The sequence below is a fragment of the Triticum urartu genome, chromosome 2A (assembly GCF_056163025.1).
Source record: "Triticum urartu cultivar PI428250 chromosome 2A, HENAU_Tu73, whole genome shotgun sequence".
Lineage (NCBI taxonomy): Eukaryota > Viridiplantae > Streptophyta > Magnoliopsida > Poales > Poaceae > Triticum > Triticum urartu.
In genome coordinates, this window is record NC_141874.1 from 378,783,812 (window position 1) to 378,792,008 (window position 8,197).

Genomic DNA, 8,197 nt, shown 5'->3' on the forward strand with positions numbered 1-8,197 from the left:
TCAAATAATACAAGACGCTCCAAGCAAAACACATATCATGTGGCGAATAAAAATATAGCTCCAAGTAAAGTTACCGATAGAAGTCGATGAAAGAGGGGATGCCTTCCGGGGCATCCCCAAGCTTTGGCTTTTAGGTGTCCTTAGATTATCTTGGGGGTGCCATGGGCATCCCCAAGCTTAGGCTCTTTCCACTCCGTGTTCCATAATCCATCAAATCTTTACCCTAAACTTGAAAACATCACAACACAAAACTTAAAGTAGAAAATCTCGTGAGCTCCGTTAGCGAAAGAAAACAAAATACCACTTCAAGGTACTGTAATGAACTCATTATTTATTTATATTGGTGTTATACCTACTGTATTCCAACTTATCTATGGTTTATAAACTATTTTACTAGCCATAGATTCATCAAAATAAGCAAACAACACATGAAAAACAGAATCTGTCAAAAACAGAACAGTCTGTAGTAATCTATAGCTAGCGCAAGATCTGGAACCCCAAAAAATCTAAAATAAATTTCTGGACGTGAGGAATTTATCTATAAATAATCTTAAAAAGTAATTAACTAAATATCACTCTCCAAATAAAAATGTTAGCAATTCTCGTGAGTGCTAAAGTTTCTGTTTTTACAGCAAGTTCGACAAGACTTTCCCCAAGTCTTTCCAACGGTTCTACTTGGCACAAACACTAATTAAACACAAAAAACACAACCAAAACAGAGGATAGATAATTTATTTATTACTAAACAGGAGCAAAAAGCAAGGAATAAAAATAAAATTGGGTTGCCTCCCAACAAGCGCTATCGTTTAACGCCCCTAGCTAGGCATAACAAGCAAGAATAGATCTAGGTATTGCCATCTTTGGTAGGCAATCCGTAAGTGGCTATCATAATAGATTCATAAGGTAATTTAATTTTCTTTCTAGGAAAGTGTTCCATGCCTTTCCTTAATGGAAATTGGAATCTAATATTTCCTTCCTTCATATCAATAATTGCACCAATTGTTCTAAGGAAAGGTCTACCAAGAATAATAGGACATGAAGATTGCAATCTATCTCAAGAACGATAAAATCTACAGGCACATAATTCCTATTTGAAACAATAAGAACATCATTAATTCTTCCCATAGGATTCTTAATAGTGGAATCCGCAAGGTGCAAGTTTAGAGAGCAATCATCAAAATCACGGAAACCTAACAAATCACACAAAGTCTTTGGAATCGTGGAAACACTAGCACCCAAATCACATAAATCATAGAATTCATGATCTTTAATTTTAATAATAGTTGGTTCCCACTCATCATAAAGTTTTCTAGGGATAGAAACTTCCAATTCAAGTTTTTCTTCATAAGATTGCATCAAGGCATCAACGATATGTTTAGTAAATGCTTTATTTTGACTATAAGCGTGAGGAGAATTTAGCACGGATTGCAACAAGGAAATACATTCAATCAAAGAGCAATTTTCATAGTTAAATTCCTTGAAATCCATAATAGAGGGTTTAGCAACATCTAGGGTTTTAATTTCTTCAATTTCACTTTTATCAAATTTAGCATCAAGATCAAAAGATTTAGAATTCTTGGAACGTCTTCTAGGTAAAGGTGGATTATATTCAGTCCCATCATTATCAAGATTCATATTGCAAAACAAATATTTAATAGGGGACACATCAATAACTTTTAGATCTTCATCATTATTTTCATAGGAACTAGAAGAACACGCTCTTATAAAGGCATCTTTCTTAGCACGCATCCTAGCGGTTCTTTCTTTGCACTCATCAATGGAAATTCTCATGGCTTTGAGAGACTCATTGATATCATGGTTAGGTGTATTAGATCAAGTTTCAAAGAATCAACATCAAGAGCAATTCTATCAACGTTCCTAGCCAAATCGTCAATCTTAAGCAATTTTTCTTCAATCATAGCATTAAAATTCTTTTGCGAAGTAATAAATTCTTTAATATTAGAATCAAAATCAGAGGGCATATTATTATAATTTCCATAAGAATTGTTGTAAGAATTACCATAATTATTAGAGGGATTACTAGGATAAGGCCTAGGATTGAAATTTCCTCTATACGCATTGTTACCAAAATTGTTCCTACCAACAAAATTCACATCCATAGATTGTTTATTATTCTCAATCAAAGTAGACAAGGGCATATCATTAGTGTCAGAAGAAACACTCTTATTAGCAAATAATTTCATAAGTTCATCCATCTTTCCACTCAAAACATTAATTTCTTCTATCGCATGCACCTTTTTATTAGTAGATCTTTCAGTATGCCATTAAGAATAATTAACCATAATATTATCTAGGAGTTTAGTAGCTTCTCCTAAAGTGATTTCCATAAAAGTGCCTCCCGCGGCCGAATCTAAAAGATTTCTAGAAGAAAAATTCAATCCGGCATAAAATTTTTGTATAATCATCCACAAATTTAAACCATGGGTAGGGAAATTACGTATCATTAATTTCATTCTCTCCCAAGCTTGTGCAACATGTTCATGATCAAGTTGCTTAAAATTCATAATATCGTTTCTAAGAGAGATGATATTAGCGGGAGGAAAATACTTAGAGATAAAAGCATCTTTGCACTTGTTCCATGAATCAATACTATTTTTAGGCAAAGACGAAAACCAAGCTTTAGCACGATCTCTAAGAGAAAAAGGAAATAGCTTCAATTTAACAATATCATTATCCACATCTTTCTTCTTTTGCATGTCACACAAATCGACGAAGCTATTTAGATGGGTAGCGGCATCTTCACTAGGAAGGCCGGAAAACGGATCTTTCATGACAAGATTCAGCAAAGCAACATTAATTTCACAAGATTCAGCATCGGTAAGAGGAGCAATCGGAGTGCTAATAAAATCATTATTGTTGGTATTGGTGAAGTCACACAATTTAGTATTATCTTGAGCCATCGTGACAAGCAAGCAAACTAACACACAAGCAAACAAAAAGCAAGCGGGCAAAAAGAGGCAAATAGAGGGAGGGTAGAGAGAGAGGGCAAATAAAATGGCAAGGGTGAAGTGGGGGAGAGGAAAACGAGAGGCAAATGGCAAATAATGTAATGCGGGAGATAAGGGTATATGATGGGTACTTGGTATGTTGACTTTTGCGTAGACAACCCCGGCAACGGCGCCAGAAATCCTTCTTGCTACCTCTTTTAGCACTACGTTGGTTTTCCCCGAAGAGGAAGGGATGATGCCGCAAAGTAGCGTAAGTATTTCCCTCAGTTTTTGAGAACCAAGGTATCAATCCAGTAGGAGGCTACGCGCCAGTCCCTAGTACCTGCACAAAACAAATAAATCCTCGCAACCAACGCAAATAGGGGTTGCCAATCCCTATAGGGCCACTTACGAGAGTGAGATCTGATAGATATGATAAGATAATATTTTTGGTATTTTTATGATAAAGATGCAAAGTAAAATAAAGGCAAAGTAAATGACAAAGTAAATAACTAAGTAGTAGGAGATTGATATGATAAACATAGACTCGGGGGCCGTAGGTTTCACTAGTGGCTTCTCTCGAGAGCATAAGTATTCTATGGTGGGTGAACAAATTACTATTGAGCAATTGAAAGAACTGAGAATAGTTATGAGAATATCTAGGTATGATCATGTATATAGGCATCACGTCCGAGACAAGTAGACCGACTCCTGCCTGCATCTACTACTATTACTCCACTCATCGACCGCTATCCAGCATGCATCTAGAGTATTAAGTTAAAAACAGAGTAACGCCTTAAGGAAGATGACATGATGTAGAGGGATAAACTCATGCAATATGAAGAAAACCCATTGTTATCCTCGATGGTAACAATACAATACGTGCCTTGCTGCCCTTACTGTCACAGGGAAAGGACACCGCAAGATTGAACCCAAAGCTAAGCACTTCTCCCATTGCAAGAAAATCAATCTAGTAGGCCAAACCAAACTGATAATTCGAAGAGACTTGCGAAGATAACCAATCATACATAAAAGAATTCAGAGAAGATTCAAATATCATTCATAGATAGACTTGATCATAAACCCACAATTCATTGGTCTCAACAAACACACCGCAAAAAGAAGATTACATCGAATAGATCTCCACAAGAGAGGGGGAGAACATTGTATTGAGATCCAAATAAAGAGAGAAGAAGCCATCTAGCTACTAACTATGGACCCGTAGGTCTAAGGTAAACCACTCACACTTCATCGGAGGGGCTATGGTGTTGATGTAGAAGCCCTCCGTGATCGATGCCCCCTCCGGCGGAGCTCTGGAACAGGCCCCAAGATGGGATCTCATGGATACAGAAAGTTACGGCGGTGGAATTAGGGTTTTGGCTCCGTATCTGATCGTTTGAGGGTACGCGGGTATATATAGGAGGAAGAAGTACGTCGGTGGAGCAACAGGGGGCCCACGAGGGTGGAGGGCGCGCCTGGGGGGTAGGCGCGCCCCCTATCTCGTGGCCTCCTGTTACGTGGCTTGACGTAGGGTCCAAGTCTCCTGAGTTGTATTTGATGAGAAAATCACGTTCCCGAAGGTTTCATTCCGTTTGGACTCCGTTTGATATTCCTTTTCTTTGAAACCCTAAAACATGCAAAAAAACAGCAATTCTGGGTTGGGCCTCCGGTTAATAGGTTAGTCCCAAAAATAATATAAAAGTGGATAGTAAAGCCCAATAATGTCCAAAACAGTAGATAATATAGCATGGAGCAATCAAAAATTATAGATACGTTGGAGACGTGTCAATCTCAATACTCTATTTAATTAATTTTTTGGGTTGAAGATTATTAATCTGGGATTGAGTTGGAGGAACCTTCTCAATGTTTTCAACAAAATTTGTAGTTAAATAAAATCTATTCCTTTGTTGAAGGGAAAAACTAGCTTTCTGCAAAAATAACCATAGAGCCTCCGCCAGCAAGATATGCATATAGTTATAGCTGATACATGTTCATTTCTCTATAGTGTTATCTTGCCAGCATATTCCATGTGCTGACCTACACAGGCTGCAACATATTATGTTGCAGAGTTTTCAGATGAAGAGTAAGGTGCGCTAGGTTGTTGTCGTGGACTCAGCTATGCTGTTGGAGTTGATGGACTCATTTACCTTCAAAGCTTCCGCTGTTATCTTATTTAGATGGCCTTCAGCCATATTATTGTAATAAGTACACTTTTGAGACATTCGATGTAATAAGTGTGTGTTTGAACTCTGTTATTAATCCTCGAGTACTATGTGTGTCAGCATTACTGATCCAAGGATGACACTTATACACAGAGATTTGACTGTTTGAGGTCGGATCGCTACACCAAGTGTCAAGCCTCCAGTTCCATTCCAAGGAAATCCACCTGCCTGCCCAAACTCTTCAAACAATCCCTCTATCATGGACATTTTTGGTCTGGGGGCTCGATATCCTCGGCCCCTTCCCCTGAGCAATCGGGGGCTTTGAATTCTTGTTCGTTGATATCGACAAGTTTACAAAGTGGCCGGAAGCGACTGCCATGAGAAAGGTGACTGCTCAGTCAGCTATCAAGTTCTTGAAAGAGCTGGTTTGTCGTTTTGGAGTTCCGACAAGGATCATTACCGACAATGGCACCCAGTTCACGAGCCACGCCTTCATGCGATATGTTCATGCCCTCAGATGCAAGATCTCATTTGCCTGTGTGGCACACCCCTGGAGAAATGGACAAGCAGAGAGGGGGAACGTTGAAGTTTTGCGTGGACTCAAGACAAGAACCTTTGATACGCTACATAAGCACGGCAGGCGGTGGATCGAGTAGCTGCCGGTAGTTCTCTGGTCCCTCAGAACATCACCGAACCGAGCTACCAGGCAGACTCCCTTCTCCCGTCTACGGGGCAGAAGTAGTTATCCCCACGGAACTCATTTATGGGTCGCCTCAGGTACTTGCCTACGATGAAGTAGCGCAAGATTAGCACCAGCGTGATGACGCTGTGCTACTCGAGGAGAACCGTCTCCGTGCTGCTATGCGTTCTGCATGCTATCAGCAAGCCCTGTGTTGCTATCATAGCCGCAAGGTTCGTGCCCGGTGTTTTGAGGAAGGTGACCTTGTCCTTAGGCGCATTCAGTCCGCCAAGGGTACAAACAAGTTGTCACCGAAGTGGGAAGGCCCTTACCGGGTAGTACGAGACACCAGACCTGGCGCAGTCCATCTGGAGACTGGAGATGGGATTCAATTACAAAACTCATGGAATACTGAGCATCTCCGCAAGTTCTACCTGTAAGGCGCGGCTGTCGGGCCCTGCCCGGCAGCCACCCTTTTGTACAGGCCTTGCCTCAGCTGCATGTAACCCCTTGTACAAAGCCAGGGCGATGACCCTGTGCAAGAGAAAATAAAGAAGCGCTGTGGGGGGCCCCCGACCAAGACTGCATGCATGCATGAGCATTCCAAGATCATTGCATAAGCATTTCATGAGCATTTGCATATGCATATAGATAGGATCGCATGCTGCATTCATTCTCATCTGCATGAAGCTGCAGGTTCCTGCCATGAACTTGGCTTTGACAAGGAGTTGAGAAGATTGCCCATCACTGCGATCCCCAGCAAGCCAAACAGATAAGTTCTACCTCCTATCCGTTAGTGTTCTGTATGCTATAACTTGCACATAAGAAAACCTCACCATGCTTTGAGGCTTAGGTGCTCCTATCCCTGACTCGAACGTTGCTTCGGTTAGGATGGTCGCACTGGCCTTTGGTAAAAACAAGTTGGCAGGGGGTTGGCCCCTTTGTCTGTCACCCGGTAGACGTAGCTCTCCGGCAAATAAAAAGGGTGCCGGCAGGATAGCCTGCTGGGGAAAACTCGTTTATTTACATTAAAGAGGCATCTCACCTCTGCATGGACATACACATGCACGGGTTCCCGGCAAGGTTCATCTTTTTCATTAATATGTTGATAACAAGTACAAGCATTACAGAACACAAACAAGGTTGCGAGAGGTTACATTATTTGAATTAAAATTTGGCTAATGCCTATAGATTTAAGATTGAAAAAAGATAAGTGCCCCGTAATGCCTTTGCCCCTGTCCATCTCCTACAGGAAGGGGTCGAAGAGGCCGGCGGCGGACCCAACTAGGATTGGGCGCCTCCCCAGGGGGGCGTCATTCCCTGGCAGGGAGGAAGAAACCGGAGGGCAGGTGTGGATGGTGACCCTGCCGGAGGACCAGATGGGGGACGCGGAGTCACCGGCAAACACGACTTGTCAGAAAGGTCGCCCCCGTTCTTGACGCGTCATGGCTTGCCACTGCCGTCTGCATCACTACCACCCGAAGACCTCGGCGTGGCCGTCCCGTCGGACGCCATGCTCTCTGGGTCTTCCCATAGAGAGCACGGTCGTCCCCAGGAGCCCTGACGTTAGAAGTCACTACACGTCCCGGAGACATGTATGAGAGCAAGGAGCCCTCCTGCACAGTAGTAGAACAGCGCCCAGGAGGAGTCGGGGTCACCTTCGCCAATGGCGACTTCCTTCAACGACCCCTCCTCGGTGCCGTGAAGGGAAGAAGAATGAGGAGCGCTCCACTACCACACGCCACGCCAGCCTCGAGATTCGACATGGTGTCGTTCGCATCCCCTCCCACTGGAGTCAAGGCCACGGGTGACCCGGCGGCGAGCACGCCGAGGTTTCCACTCCTGGTGTTGTCGCCGCGCCGCCCAAGTCCCCCTTTCAGATCCAGGGAAGGCTTCAAGATGAAGCCCGAGGCACAGCCCCAAGCTCTTTTTATCAGCTTAACCAGAAGAAGATTGAAGGGGAAGAATGCGAGGATGAGTGGCTCCGCCCTCCTCTGCCCCTCCTTTTTATAGGCGAGCCGGGGAGGGGAGCTGCTCCCTCAATGGGCGGCCACCGTCCTCCTCTTCCTCCAATTCAAGAGGACCGGGCCCTCGCCTTGATGCTCTCCCATGCCACGCGCCTCCATTACCTAACCCGTGTGATGCATGCAGCATAAGTGGCCAGGGATAAGGGCGTGGTGGGAAGAGTGAATTGGCTTTACACGACGCGCGGGGAAACTGGAAACTGGCTCGGGATCAAGGCTAATAAAGAAGCAACGAATACCTCAAGAAACCAGCCTCTTTAGCAACCTTGCCTGTGCACTTATTAGGCCCTACCCCCGCAACGCTCGGCAGCGCGTTCGGGGCAGGCCCGGGGGCTTCTGTTGGTACAACAAACCCTAGGTCTGTTTCCCAGACTATGCACAGGC